The sequence below is a fragment of the Carettochelys insculpta genome, chromosome 7 (genome assembly GCF_033958435.1).
Source record: "Carettochelys insculpta isolate YL-2023 chromosome 7, ASM3395843v1, whole genome shotgun sequence".
Taxonomy (NCBI): Eukaryota; Metazoa; Chordata; order Testudines; family Carettochelyidae; genus Carettochelys; species Carettochelys insculpta.
Window position 1 is genome coordinate 3,463,685 of NC_134143.1, and position 14,714 is coordinate 3,478,398.

The 14,714-nt window shown below is 51.9% G+C and overlaps 1 pseudogene; it reads right to left on the bottom strand.

Moving 5' to 3' along the window:
* Positions 1-4,532: 4,532 nt before the first annotated feature.
* Positions 4,533-4,732, bottom strand: LOC142016240 (small nucleolar RNA U3; annotated as a pseudogene).
* Positions 4,733-14,714: the final 9,982 nt, after the last annotated feature.

Here is a 14,714-nt window from a genome sequence, read left to right on the forward strand (position 1 = left end):
TGTGAAGTCATCTCTTCCCCCCTAGGCCAGAGACCCTGGTGAATGCTTGGTGGGCCAAGGCTGGTCAGGAACACTGCCAGACAGCTGCTGGGGTTTACTGCCCTCCCCTTTCTTCAGCCCCGGCCACCTTCAAGCCATCTGAGGTGTGTCAGGAGCCCAGCCAGGGGACGCAGACGAGGGCCCCTCCTGGAGTGAGACTGAGTTTAAGGACTTCTGACACTCTGGGGAATGAGGAGATGCTGCTCCACATGACTGGCTGGTGTCAGGATGCTGCAGCCTTCAGCCACCTGTTCTCTGGCCTGAGCTCCGAGGGTCACCCCACCTGAACAGCTGAACTACTGGGGAGAAAAGTGAAGGAACTGTGGCAGGCCGACTGCCAGGCCCAGGATGAGGCCAGCCACTCGAGGGGCAGTGGCCGCTACCTGCCCCACTTCCAGGAGCTCAACGGCCGCCTGGGACCCAAGGAGGCAGCACTGACCACCCACATCCTACACACCACCAGCTCAGATGGCGCTTGCCAGGGGGCTGCAGGAGGTCTCAGGACCAGTATCAGGCAGCAGCTTCCACCCAACAGGCACAGGAACAGAAGCCCAGAGCCATGACAGGGGTTCCAGCAATGGGGCCCTCATCATCTCTGTGTCCTCAGAGGTCTCCATCTGGGCCCCCTCCACCTGGGCGTCCCCTGAATTCCTCTAGGGACACCAAGGTCGGTTTCGTGCATGTTGGATGCCTGGCACAAGGGGAGGGGAGGCCAGCAGTGGCCCACTCACACAGCCACCAGCTCCAGTCTGGATGCACCCCACATGGCTGTGCTCCCTCAGCCTCAGTGGGGGCCTCATGCAACACTCAGCACCTGCCCCTGTGGACAGCACCACAGGCTGCATGCCCAGGGATGGAGGCTGACCTCCACTGCATATGTCCCACCCACGCAGGGACCCCCCAGCCACACAGATCCCTCAGGGAACCCGGACAGATGGGGGGACAAGGTGGAGGGGGGCACACAGCCCCCAGGGCCAGGTCATGGTACTGATGGCCTTTCCCTGGGTCCCCTTCTGTCTCCAGAGCTGCACCATCCAGGGGCCAGACAAGGCCTGTACACAAGCCAGAAAGGCCCAAACCAGAGGGCGAGAGGGCTGGAACTGCACCCCTAAGAGCGCCCACATGGGGCCAGTGCTGGGGCATGTGCTGGTGCCACTGTGGGGAGGAGGAAGCTGCTGCTGTCACTGCTCACACCACCCCCCTGCAGGACGTGACTGCTGTCATGCAGGAGAGGCTGGTGATGGAGCAGGAAGCCTGGGATTGGGTGGCAGGCAGCCTGGACACCCTCACACAGGCTGTGACCACGTGCTTGGCTCAGCCTCCCACCCCATCACCAGTCCCTCCCACAGCCCCTGCAGCTCCTCCCTGCACATGTCCCTCACAGTGTCCCACAGTTCCCCCACCCCTCCACCCACAGTCACTGACATTGCTGCCCTGCTCCCCCCAACCTTCCCCCATCCCCTCCCTCCCTGCCTGTAGCCCCCAGTGAGCCCAAGCCTGAGCCCACTGGACCCCTTCCTTGTCCCTACCTCCTGATGGTCCCAGCTCCATCCCAGCCCTTGTGAGAATATGGACTGTGGCCTCCCACCCGCTCCCCAGAGCCCTTTCTGAGTTCTGTTACCCCACCCCCTCTCCAAGACCTCCTCTAAGTTCCATTGCCCCCACTGCCCACCCCAGGACCCCAATTGTCTATAGTCCCCCATCCCTCTTGTCAATCGTTTACAGGTCTCTTTATGCAGTGTGGAATCCATTGCCAGAGTTTCATGAAATACTTTTTTTAGCAACACTCCCGTGTCCCTGGTGTCTATTGGGAGGCCAGGAGGGTGTGGGAGTGTCGGCGGGTTGGTTGATAGTGAGAGGTGGGTGTGTGGGAAGGGAGTTGTGGTGGTGGCTGTATGTTGGGGGGTCACATGGGTCCCCGCACAAAGGCCTCCCAGAGGAACTTACTGACCTGCACCCTGACCCTCTGTGCCTGACAGCATGGCAAAGCAGCCAGCTGCTTGGAGCCGTGGCCAGACCCAAAACCCACCCCTGCATGAACGGCTCTTGCTTTACCTCCACAGTGTTGTGGAGCGAGCAGCATGTACCCACCACATCTGGTACATTGCGTGGGATGACCTCCAGTATCCTGAGGGGGCCCTGAAAGTGCCCTTCAGCCACCTAATATTGCAAGCCCAGTTTAGGAACTAAATAAAAACGTCCTGGCTGGGCTCAGTGTGTCCCATGTAGGGCCAGCTCAGCCACTCATGCAAGGGGTAAATGGCATTGGGCATTATATCGCGGGGCTAGTGGTGTCCCCATTTGGTAATTCCCAGGTTGGGATGGGTGTCTTCTCCTGCATGCTGCAGCAGAGCCATGAGTTGGAAGATACCTGCATTGTGGGCTCACCCAGACAAACCCACACAGAATGCCATAAATTGCCCCTTGGTGTCCACGCAGGTCTGGAGCACCCCAAAATGGTACCCCTTGCAATTGATGAAGATGCCTGTGCTGCATTCTGGGGCCTGGATAGCAATGTGGGTCCCATCCAGAGCTCTGAAGCACTTGGGGAAGTCCAGCTTCTCAGCCCCCATGAGGGTGACTTGCAGATCCCAGACAAGGACAACCCAGTCAAGTAGGTTGTTTTTGATTGCCCAGAAGACCTGAATGGTGTGTGGGGAGAACATGTCCATGTGTGCGTGGTGGAGTGCCCCATGCATCCCCTTCCCCTCCTGCCACCAGGTCCCAGCCACCCCACCCTGTCCCTCTCCCCTGTCTCTGAGGGTCCCCCTTGCCTGGTAGCCATCCACCCCGTGGTGGGGAGGTGCCCCAAGCATGCCCTACCTCCAGCAGAACAGCCGCAATGGTGGCCCTGCCCACCCCCAGTTGGTGGCCAAATGACTGGTGGCTGTCCAGGGTAGTGAGCCTCCACGTAGCAATGGCTACCCCCTTGTGCAAGGGGAGTGTGGGCTGCACCTGTGTGTCATGGTGCTGGGGGGCCGGGGAGGGCCAATGACTTAGCTCCAGAAATTGCCTCTTTGTCATACTGAAGTTGTGGGGCCAGCGGGTGTCGTTCCAGTCCCCCAGAACCATCCTGTCCCATCACTCGCTGCTGGAGGGCGGCAGCTCGGAGCAGTGCCTACAGGCTGACCATGGCCTGGATGGGTCGGGCATCAGGGAGTCTCTGGGGGCCATTCTGTGCCCCCAAGTGGCTTCTCCATGTGGTTGAGTTCTCGGTGCTCTGGGTGCAAACCAGCCCTTGGCATGTGCAGAATGAGTGTGTTTTGGAGGAGCCCTTTAAAGGAGCACCAGGCTGCAGCCCCCAGAAGGGCTTATCTGCCTTGCTAGCGCAGCCATGGCATTTTCTGGCCCTTTTCTCCCAAAAGAGCACCCGGTGACATGTGGCTGCTTCCTTGCAAACCAAGGGCCTGGTCTCTTCAAAGAGAGGCTCACAATCTCCTTTCGCTTGGGGCGTGTGGACGTTCGCTTTCAAAAGCTGATCTCTCAGAAAGTGGCATTGGAAACTTTGCCTTATGACATCACTCTGTGGTGTAGACTCAGCCAGCCACGGAGAAAAGTTTGGAAAAGCAGAACCAGGTCCCCACGTGAAAATTGCAGCATAGTGGCTACGTCTACACATGCAGCCAACATCGAACTAGCTTATTTCAATGTTGCGTCATCGAAATAGTCTATTTCGATGAATAGCGTCTACACCTCCTCCAGGGCCGGCAACGTCGATGTTCAACTTCGACGTTGCTCAGCCCAACATCGAAATAGGCGCAGCGAGGGAACGTCTACACGTCAAAGTAGCACACATCGAAATAGGGATGCCAGGCACAGCTGCAGACAGGGTCACAGGGTGGACTCAACAGCCAGCCGCTCCCTTCAAGGGCCCCTCCCAGACACAGTTGCACTAAACAACACAAGATACACAGAGCTGACAACTGGTTGCAGACCCTGTGCCTGCAGCATAGATCCCCAGCTGCCGCAGAAGCAGCCAGAAGCCCTGGGCTAAGGGCTGCTGCCCACGGTGACCATAGAGCCCCGCAGGGGCTGGAGAGAGAGCATCTCTCAACCCCCCAGCTGATGGCCGCCATGGAGGACCCAGCAATTTCGACGTTGCGGGACGCAGATCGTCTACACGGTCCCTACTTCGACGTTGAACGTCGAAGTAGGGCGCTATTCCTATCTCCTCATGAGGTTAGCGACTTTGACGTCTCGCCGCCTAACGTCGAAGTTAACTTCGAAATAGCGCCAGACGCGTGTAGACGCGACGGGCGCTATTTCGAAGTTGGTGCCGCTACTTCGAAGTAGCGTGCACGTGTAGACGCAGCCAGTGTAAGAAAGGAAATGTGTGTGTACATCAAAAAAGGATAAAATTCTTTTAACAACTAAGAAACAGAAACTTTTAAACACGATTTTCACTCTGTTTGCTCCTGAACATTTCATGTAAAAGCAGCTAACGCAACTCTCCCCACTCTAAAAACTTCTTTTAAACTTTACAATAAGAACCAACCACTCAGACAAGGTTCTCTTCTTCTTGTTTCCAAAAGAAAACAAGAACAATCATCAAGAAGAAACAGCGGCACTACCTGCTTACCTCATGCTCAGAAAAGAACACTTCAATTCATCATCATGGTTAGCAAGACCAAAAACACTCACATGCAACTCTCTAGCTACACACTACAGAAATGATTCCTAAAAGTACAGTCTTAACCACATACTCCTCAGCTGCACACCCAGCAGAACAGGCACAAGCTTCCTGCCCATGGGGAACGTTTTCAAACAGCTGCTTCCACCCTCCTCAAATTAAGGGACAAAAGTCTAAAACCAACCACCCTTTTCGCTGAAGCCCAATTCACCCGCTTTGGGGTGCAGTGTATCAGAGGTGGTTGCATGTGGCTGTTTGCAGACACACCTCTCCTGATTAGCATACAGCGCCCTTTGGAGTCAATCAAACCCTCTCCCTTTTCCTTCCCCAATCTGCCACTTTTCTTACAGGCTCTCATGTGACAGGTATCAGGCACAGAGGACTCTGACAGGTTAGTTCCTTCTGGCCAGCTGTGCAGGTGATGTAAAAGGAAAGTAGAGAGGCACTGAAATCAACAGGCACCAATAGAAATGAAAACAAAAAAGCAGTCAAGTAGCACTTTAAAGACTAACAAAAGAATTTATGAGCTGAGCTTTGGTGGGACAGACCCACTTCTTCAGACCAGAGCCAGCCCAGAACAGACTCAATATTTTAGACACAGAGAACCAAAAACAGTAATCAAGGTTGACAAATCAGAAAAAAACTATCAATGTGAGCAAATAAGAGAGCAGAGTGGCAGGGCGGGATGAGGGTCAAGAATTAGATTAAACCAAGTATGCAAAAAAGCCCCTATAATGTCCCAGAAAATTCGCATCCTGGTGGAAACCAAGTGTTACTGTGTGGAATTTGAATATGAAAGAGAGTTCAGCAGTTTCTCTTTCCAAAGCAGACTGAAAATTCTTCTTCAATAAGACGCAAACTCTTCAGTCATTAACAAAATGGCCCACTCCATTAAAATGTGGACTAACTGTTTTGTGGATCAGGAGTGTTTTGATGTCTGTTTTCTGCCCTTTAATTCTTTGTCGCACAGAGTTTGAAGTCTGTCCAATATACAAAGCACCTGGGCATTGTTGGCACATGATGGCATAAATGATGTTAGCAGAGGGACATGAGAATGTGCCTGTGATTCTGTGAATAATCTGGTTAGGTCTAGTGATGGTATCTCCAGAATAGATATGTGGATAAAGTTGGTAGTGGGCTTTGTTGCAAGGAAAAGTCCCAGAACTGGTGTTCCTGCGGGCTAGACTGTAGATATTGGTCAGAATCCTCGTAAGGTTGGGAAGTTGTCTGGAGAAGAGAACAGGCCTGTCACCAAGGGCCTTCTGGAGTGTGGCATCCCGATTAAGGAGAGGTTGTAAGTCTTTGATAATGCATTCCAGTGGTTTGAGTTGGGGGCTGTAGATGATGCCCAGTGGTGTTCTGTTCTTGGCTTTTTTGGTCCTGTCTTGGAGTTGCTGGTCTCTGGGTATTCGTCTGGTCCTGTCAATTTGTTTTTTTTATTTCTCCTGGTGGGTAATTCAAGTTTATGAATATTTTGTAGAGATCTTGTAGTTTTTGGAATTAGTCAGTTGGATCAGAGCAAATGCAATTTTATCTAAGGGCTTGACTGTAAACAATGGCTCTCGTTATGTGTGCAGGAGGGAAGCTAGAAGCGTGTAGGTAAGTATAGCGATCAGTGGGTTTCCGGTACAGTGTGGTACTGATCAGACCATCCTTGATTAGTACTGTAGTGTCCAGAAAATGTATCTCTTGCGTGGAGTAATCAACGCATAAGTTGAAGGTGGGGTGCAGATTGTTAAAGTCTCTGTGGAATTCTTCTAGAGTCTCTATGCCATGAGTCCAAATCATAAAGATGTCATCAAGGTATCACAAATAGAGGAGGTCTAACAGGGGATGAGAGCTGAGGAATCGTTGTCACTTCCACAGCTAGGTCAGTGCAGGGCAGCTGACGTTAACCTAACGGTGTAATATGGACAAGGTCTTAGTCTCACTTCCCAGGTGGTGTTTCCAATTCAGCAGATGCTGGCGGTGGTGGTCGTATTTGGCTAAAATCAAGGCACCTCATCTTTTAGGCTCTTCTGGACCCAGCTCAGGCATCCTGATGCTCATGATCTTCCGGCCCCAAATGGTGAAAGCCTGGTCTGTGCCCTTTGCCTTGGGCTACAAATATTTTTTACTAAGCGATGATCCGGCTCTTTCTGGCCCAACCCAATCTGATGAGGCCATTTTTCAGGGTTGGGATGAAAATGGTGTCGGGTCCCAGGAGTTGGGGGGTCAATGTTCCCTCTGACCTTTTCCATCCAGGTGTGGAATGCATTTTATGCACACTCTGGGCTGAGTAAATGTGCACCATCAGTAGAAACAAGAAACCGAGCTGGGGATGGTCTGCTAATGGGCTGGGGAGCATTGGAAACTCTGCTGAGCACTCGCACGAGCCCACCGGTTACAGGGAACACCGACGGCGGCTGCAGCACAAAGATGGAACTTGTTCAAGTAGGTGATTTTTCTCCCCAAGTCTCTTTTTGTAAGGCTGCAAAAGGGGAACGGTGGCTGGGACCCCCCAGTCGTTTGTCTGCCAACTAGGCCTGATTTGGGACAGAAAAATTTAGGTGACTTAACATGGAGTCTTGGCCAGGGGCCTGAGACAGGGGAGCGTAAGAGGGGGAGCAGCAGAAGGCGCTGCTGGAGAGGTGCCAGTGAGTGCACTGTGGTTTGGTGGCAGTGAAGTGAGTTCGCTGGGTGTTTGCCGTTTGATGCTGATTGCAGGTGATTTCTGTGATGGTGTCAGGTGGGATTGTGTGTCTGGGAGGGTTTGATCCCTTGTTCCCTTGGTTGCCTTTGATCAGCCTGAGGCTCAGCCTGCCCCTGTGTGGCTAAGGAGGGGGAAGGCCTGAGCTGGGTGAGCAGCTTTAAAAGCCAGAGGCAGAGCAATAGGGGAGGGAAGGAAACAGGGAAGTGTAAAAGGGAGTTTGATGGGATCAAGTTAATGCCTTTGGCTCTTTCTGAGCCCCTTGATGCTGTTGAAATCTCCACAGCAGTTCCCATCCCCTGTGTGAGCAGAGAGGGACTCAGCCTGTTTTCTTTTCTCCCTTCCCTTCCACACCCCCAGGGCGTTGCAGGCACCACAGACAGGTGTGTGTCTCCCTCCCCTTCCCGTGGCATCATTCTGGCCACAGGCTGAGACCAGCCAACTAACCCAAGGCTCAGCTACCAGGTGGGGCTGGTGACACAGCTCCTGTGCTGCATTACAGAGCTGGTATTCATGCAGTTCTCAGAGCAGAGAAGAGAAGCCTGGTACAGATGGTGGGTGTTGGCCCCTTGACTGTGTGGTCACACTGCCAGAGTGGGAGGTTCACCTTCACTCTCCTAAGAGGTTTATATCTGAATTCTGCCTCACTCTTGCCCCTGCTCTAACAGAAACCCAAAGCAACCGCTGGTGCGCTGTTCGGAGAGGCATTGAATCAAGGCCAGTTCAGCATGTGGAGAAAGCCACTCGCCTCAGGAAGGGGATTTGAACCCACCTTTCCTTCTGGAGGCCAGAACATCCAGGGAAAGGAAAGACAGTATCTTACAGCAGGCATCTTAGACCACTCAGCCTTCTCAACACTGCTGGATAGAATGCTCTTGAGCCACTGATTTTCTTTAATATTTTATGAGTCAGGCAGACAGTTTCCATACACAACTGTAGCACAACTCTTTCAACACCAAACAGCCATTCTCCAGCACAGCAGGTTTTTATACACAGTCACCCTGACCTAATGCTGTGACGTGCTTTGATATTAGCTGAAAAGAAATGGATGAAGGAGAAACTGCCAGTTTCCCACCCTGAGGGTCGGAATTCTTCTATCATCATCTTTGCTAGTAGGTGGCAACCAAGCACCCAACTGATGGGAGCTCTTATTGGCTCCTATTCTCCCCCATCCTTAGATATTAAAGTTTCATTAAAGAAAAAAAAAAACCAGTGAGGAAGAAGGCAGAGCTCTTAAGGATTCTTCCAGAAATGAGTTGGCCCCCACAGAAGAGGAAGCAGGACTGTTTCTACCTGGCTTAGAACAAGCGACCAGTTACAAGTTAGACCCATGTGCTAACCACGACACTGCAGAAAATACACACTGGTGTTTTGGTGCTTTTCTGAAGTGTTCACAGGAGCCAGTGCATCAGCAAGTTTCCCTTCGAAGAACGGGCAAGCAAAGGGCACGAAGAACTTCTGAAAACTTCATCAATAGCAGTGGTGCAACAGCTTCTCCAATTCGCCTTTCTCACAAGGAGGAGAAACAGAGACAAACCCTCCAACCAACAATGTTCATATCTGCTCAATGTTTCCTGCCACCGCCCAGGGACCCCTTCAACAAACCAGGACAGCAAAATGCAAGACCCTCAATGGATTCTCTTCTTGCCATTGGTTGCACCCACAGCACTTAGGAGAGGCAGACATGGTGTTCCCAGGCTCCATCCCCAGTGCAGAGGAGGCCCAGCAGCACAGTCACAGCCCTGCCAGGCCCAGGAGAGGGAGCAGATGGAAACAAGCCCTAAAGGCAGAGTGCAGCGTGTAAGCTGGGGGAGAGAAGAGTCAGTTATACACAAGCAGCCGGTCCTCTGGTGTAAAGCACAGAGCTCAGGACTCTGCCTCTTGCAATCTGAGTTAAACTCCTCAGTAGGACTGCCTCAGTGTCCCTTCCTCACAGCAGTGCAGGCTTGTTCCACCTTTACTGCTCTACCCAGCTCTGAGCCCCTGCACAGGTAATGGCGCACAAGCTGCCTGCTTCAGTGACTGCTCCGCTCCTGTCCCCAGCATGTGCAAAAGCTTTCTCCCAATAGCACGTATGTTCCATACTGTTCAGGGGGTCACCGTCATGCCTGCCCTGCAGACAGCCACAGACACCCCAGCCAGGCTGCCACCTCCCCTCCGGCAGCCCCAGGTTTATTTAACACAAACCATCACCTTCCCCTTCTCAATGACACTTTTCCCATCACACTTTTGAACTCTCCATCTCTTGTCCTTGTGTAAGTGAGTCGGATGAGCACCGAGCTCCACATTTCTCACCGTCCCCTGGATAATCATAGCTCATGTACATGCCCAGTGCACAGCTGGAGCGAATGCAGAAAGCCCTGAAGCTGCAGAGCACTGAAGGGGGACAGTCAGCTGGGGAAAAGTTTTCTTCTCTCCTCCTTGGGCAGGTGAGGATAGAAATGAAGAGAAGAAAATCCTCTGCCACACTCCAAAGAGGATGGAAATATCCATTTGCACTGTCTTTGCTTCCACCAAATCGGAGAACAAGAACAGCCGTGTGCTACCAAAGGCCAAAACATCAGTGCAAGCTGGGAGAGAGCTGCTGTATTGGCTGAGAAAATCAATATCAATGCAAGAAAGAAACTGCCTAGGACGTGATGTGATGTGAACCCCTGACACTGGGGGGTAGAAGCCTTTCCACCATCTACCACAGATCACAATCACGACACCAATACACCTCACATTCTGCTCCCCAGCAGGTGGAGTCAAGGGTGTATAGGTGTAGATGTGTATAAGTGTGTATAAGTGTGTTGCACAAAGTTCAGATCTCCTCAGGGTCTCTCACTACTACTGAGATGGAAACACAGGTAATATCAGGCAATTCTATGATATAAATCACTGATAGCAACTCCAGTTCCCAATTTCCTCTCCTCCAGCCCAAAGGCAGCACTCTGGCGTAAACCACCCCCCAGCCCTTAGGATTTAGCCTCACTGTCCGTTAACCCCTTCCCCTCGGTCCTAAGAGGCCCCAGTTCCCCGGCGGGGGCTGCCCTGCAGAAGGGTTTAGTACCTCACAGGAAGTGCCCCACACCAGCTCTCCTTTGACACTGCAGAGTTTGCCTCTGTTCCCGCACTGAGAGATCCGTTATTTCCTTCCAGCCTCTCCTGTGCCAGGAAGGCTTCACAGGCTGAATGACGAGTGTGTCAGGAAAGTGCCAATCAAATTAGCCAGTGATTCGATTTAAATGTAAGACTGAATTTCCCGCCCTTGTGCTCCTGGGCAGCCTCCTCTGTGGGCAGCACCGTGTGAGCGCGGTGAGCCCAGGGTCCGTCACAGACCACACAGATGGGGCTTTGATCCTCTTCACAGAACAGTTTCAGAGCCTCCTGGTGCTCCCCACACACCCCGTCCCCTCCGGCTCCCTTCACTGCCCTCAAACTCAGCCCTCTGAGCAGTTCCACTACGTTTGCAGCTGCCTGTTGGGCTGGAGGTGTCTCTGCCACACAGTCTCTCTGCACTGAGGGCAGGAGGGGGCTGGATCGTCCCCCCCCCAGCACTGGCTGAGGCAGGGTGGGCAGAAGTTGTACCCACACTCTGTAATCACGGGGTCCTTGAAATGCTCCAGACAGACGGGACACGTCGCTTCCTCCTGGAGACTTTTCACAGGGCTCACTGCAGCCCTGGCTCCCTCTGGGCTGGGGAACAGGGCTAGTTTCAGCTTCCTCAGTTCAGACTAGGCCCGGCCTGCAGAAAATACTGGGCATTCCCCTTCCCGGAACTGACTCGGCTCTTGGCTGAAGTGGGCAGAGCCAGCTGGTGTCATTCCAGCCCTGGGGGCTTTGGGGAAAAACCGACCACACTTGGGCGCCCAGCCTGGAATCTGCCACTTGTGCTGCTGTGGCAGGTCACTGGGGCTGCACGTGGACACCAGAATCCCCCACTCCTGATAAGCTGCCAGAGCTGGGTGTGTCTAAGGGGTGATATTCAGCCCTAGGCAGAATTCAGTGAATTTAATCCATAGTTCTGACAGAATTAATATTTATAGTATTTCATATTTATCTCCTGACACACTCCCAGCTGCGAAGGTTTTAACCATTGCAATGGGCAGAGCCGTGGGAAGCTCTGCATTGGAGGAGTTGAAACAATACGGTGCTCAGACAGTAATTACTGAACGGCAGCAGACACCCACTCCAAACTCCAAACTTTGTAACCGTTAAAACCAAAACTGTCAAGAGCACATCTGGAACCCTCAGAACTCCACAGCCTGAAATCCAACTCTGCCAAGGGCTCCCGTCGCCTCATTCCTCTGGGCCCTGTCTGTGCCCTTCAGTAATTCCAAATCGGAAAAGAAACATCAGTTTCTGGAGTGAAATGGATATTTACTGGCATCTACTGATCACAGAATCATAGAGTGCTAGGACGGGAAGGGACCTTGAGAGGTCATTGGGTCGAGCCCCCTGCCCTCATGGCAGGACCAAGTACTGTCTAGACCATCCCTGATACACATCTACCTAACCTGTTCTTAAATATCTCCAGAGATGGGGATTACAGAACCTCCCTTGGCAATTTATTCCAGTGTTTGACCACCCTGACAGTTAGGAACTTTTTCTGAATGTCCAACCTAGACCTCCCTCGCTGCAGTTTTAGCCCATTGCCTCTTGTTCTATCCTCAGAGGTTAACAAGTACAAGTTTTCTCCCTCCTCCTTATAACATCCTTTTAGATACCTGAAAACCGCTATCATGTCCCCCCTTAATCTTCTTTTTTCCAAACTAAACAAGCCCAATTCTTTCAGCCTTTCTTCATAGCTCATGTTCTCGAGACCTTTGGTCATTCTTGTTGCTCTTTTCTTGAGCCTTTCCAATTTCTCCACGTCTTTCTTGAACTGCGGTGCCCAGAACTGGACACAATACTCCAGCTGAGGCCGAACCGGTGCAGAGCAGAGGAACAGAATGACTCCTCCTGCCTTGTTCACAACACACCTGTTCACACATCCCAGAATCACGTGTGTGTGTTTTTTTTTTTGCAACAGCATCACACTGGTGACTCATATTTAGCTTGTGGTCCACTAGAGCCCCTAGATCCCTGTCTGCTGTAGTCGTTCCCAGACAGTCTCTCCCCATTCTGTGTGTGTGACACTGATTGTTCCTTCCCAAGTGGAGCACTTTGCATTTGTCCTTATTAAACTTCATCCTCTTTACCTCAGACCATTTCTCCAGTTTGTCCAGATCATTTTGAATTATGACCCTATCCTCCAAAGCAGCTGCAACCCCTCCCAGCTCGGTATCATCTGCAAACATAATAAGTGTATTTTCAATGCCAATATCTAAATCATTGATGAAGACATTGAACAGAACCGGTCCTAGAACAGACCCCTGCGGAACCCCACTTGTTATACTTTTCCAGCAGGATTGAGAACCATTAAGAACTACTCTCTGAGTACGATTATCCAGCCAGTTATGCACCCACCTTATAGAAGCCTCATCGAAGTTGTATTTGCCCAGTTTTTTTATAAGAATATCATGTGAGACCGTATCAAATGCTTGACTGAAGTCTAGGTATACCACATCTACCGCTTCTCCCCTACCCACAAAGCTCATTGTCCTATCAAAGAAAGCTATCAGATTGGTTTGACGTGATTTGTTCTCTACAAATCCATGCTGACTGTTTCCTACCACATTACCACCTTCCAAGTGCTTGCAGATGATTTCTTTAATTACCTGCTCCATTATCTCTCCTAGAACAGAATTTAAGCTGACTGGCCTGCAGTTTTCTGGGTTATTCTTTTTCCCCTTTTTACAGATGGGCACTATATTTGCCCTTTCCCAGTCTTCTGGAATCTTTCCTGTCTCCCATGATTTTTCCAAAGATGATAGCTAAAGGTCAGATACCTCCTCTATCAGCTCCTTGAGTATTCTAGGGTGCATTTCATCATGCCCTGGTGACTTGCAGACATCTCATTTTTGAAGTGATTTTTAATTTGTTCTTTTTATATTTCAACATCTAACCCTACCCCTTTCCCACTGGCATTCACTGTGTTAGGCAATCCTTCCTCAGACTTGTCAGTGAAGACCAAAACAAAGAAGTCATCCACCCTAAGACTCTGGAACAATAAAGGAACATAAAATATAATCTGTCTGTCTGTCTGTCTCCTGAAAATCTTATGCCCTGCATGGATCAATCTCATTTTTGAATTGTTTTCCTAAATGCTGGGGTCTCAGAGGTGTGTCACTGTGCTGTGAAGGGCACAACCCCAGCTGGGTGCATAAAAGAATGAGCTAAGTCCCTGGAGGAGAGGTGCATTGATGGCTCTTAGCCAGGACTGTCAGGGAGGAGACCCCATATGCTGGGTGCCCCTGGCGTCTGAGTGCCAGAGGAGATGATGTGCTGTATAACACACAGGGCTCTGTGGTGCAATGGAAAACAAGTTGGACTGCTAAGCTGCCATGGTTGTGTGGAGTTAAGGCCAGTCATTCAAAGGCTGTGGGTTGAAATGCCACCAGAGTCACTGTAATGCGCATGGCCTGTTGGGAGGGCTGGGGAAGATGGAAGGGCAGGTCCTCCACACAGCAGGGATCTACTCTCCAGAGACCTCAGCTCTGTCCACTCCCTCACTGGTACTGCCACAGTTGCCACATGTTTAGGCTGTTATTTCCGCCAGTCACTCTGCTGCCAGGAAACTCCTCCATGGGGCAGCTGCCTCATTCACTAGCATGTCACAACTCAGGGGGCAGCTCCTGCTATGGGGAAACTCCTCCATGGGACAGCTGCACCTTTACCCAACGTGACAGCCCCACTATGAGGGATCCCTGCCATGGGGTGGCTGCTGCATTCCCTGGCCCCCCTCCTGGGAGGTTTCAGGGACCCGATTCTCAGCACCCCCCCCCACGAGGAGGCTGTGGATCCCCCATTCTCTGCTCCCCTTCATCTTGCTGTGGCACCTCTATCTCTGGGGCATCATCATGAGGCAGCAGCCCCCCATCACGGAAAAGCCCTGACACATGAGAGCAGCTCTTCTATCCCCAGAGACTGGTGTCTGGTGTTTGCCAGAGGGCCATGTGGTCACTCTCTGGAGTTCCCTTTCTACATGGTCCCAGTTTCCCTCTCCTCCGTCTCCGGGGAGTCCAAACTGCCCACCCTTAGATGGAACCACTTCTCCAGCGTGACACCAACTTCCGCACACTGAGCCCTTTTATCCCTCCCAAGGCCAGTTCCCTAAGTGCCAGGTTGCAACCCTCACACACCAGGGAGTAAACACCTGCTCCGATGAAAGGCTTCAAGTCCCAGCACGGCTACTTTGGGGCTCACCAGAGACGTCTTCCACCCGCTTCCCAAAGATCTCAGTTCAGCTCCAGTCTTGTCACTGACGTGTCT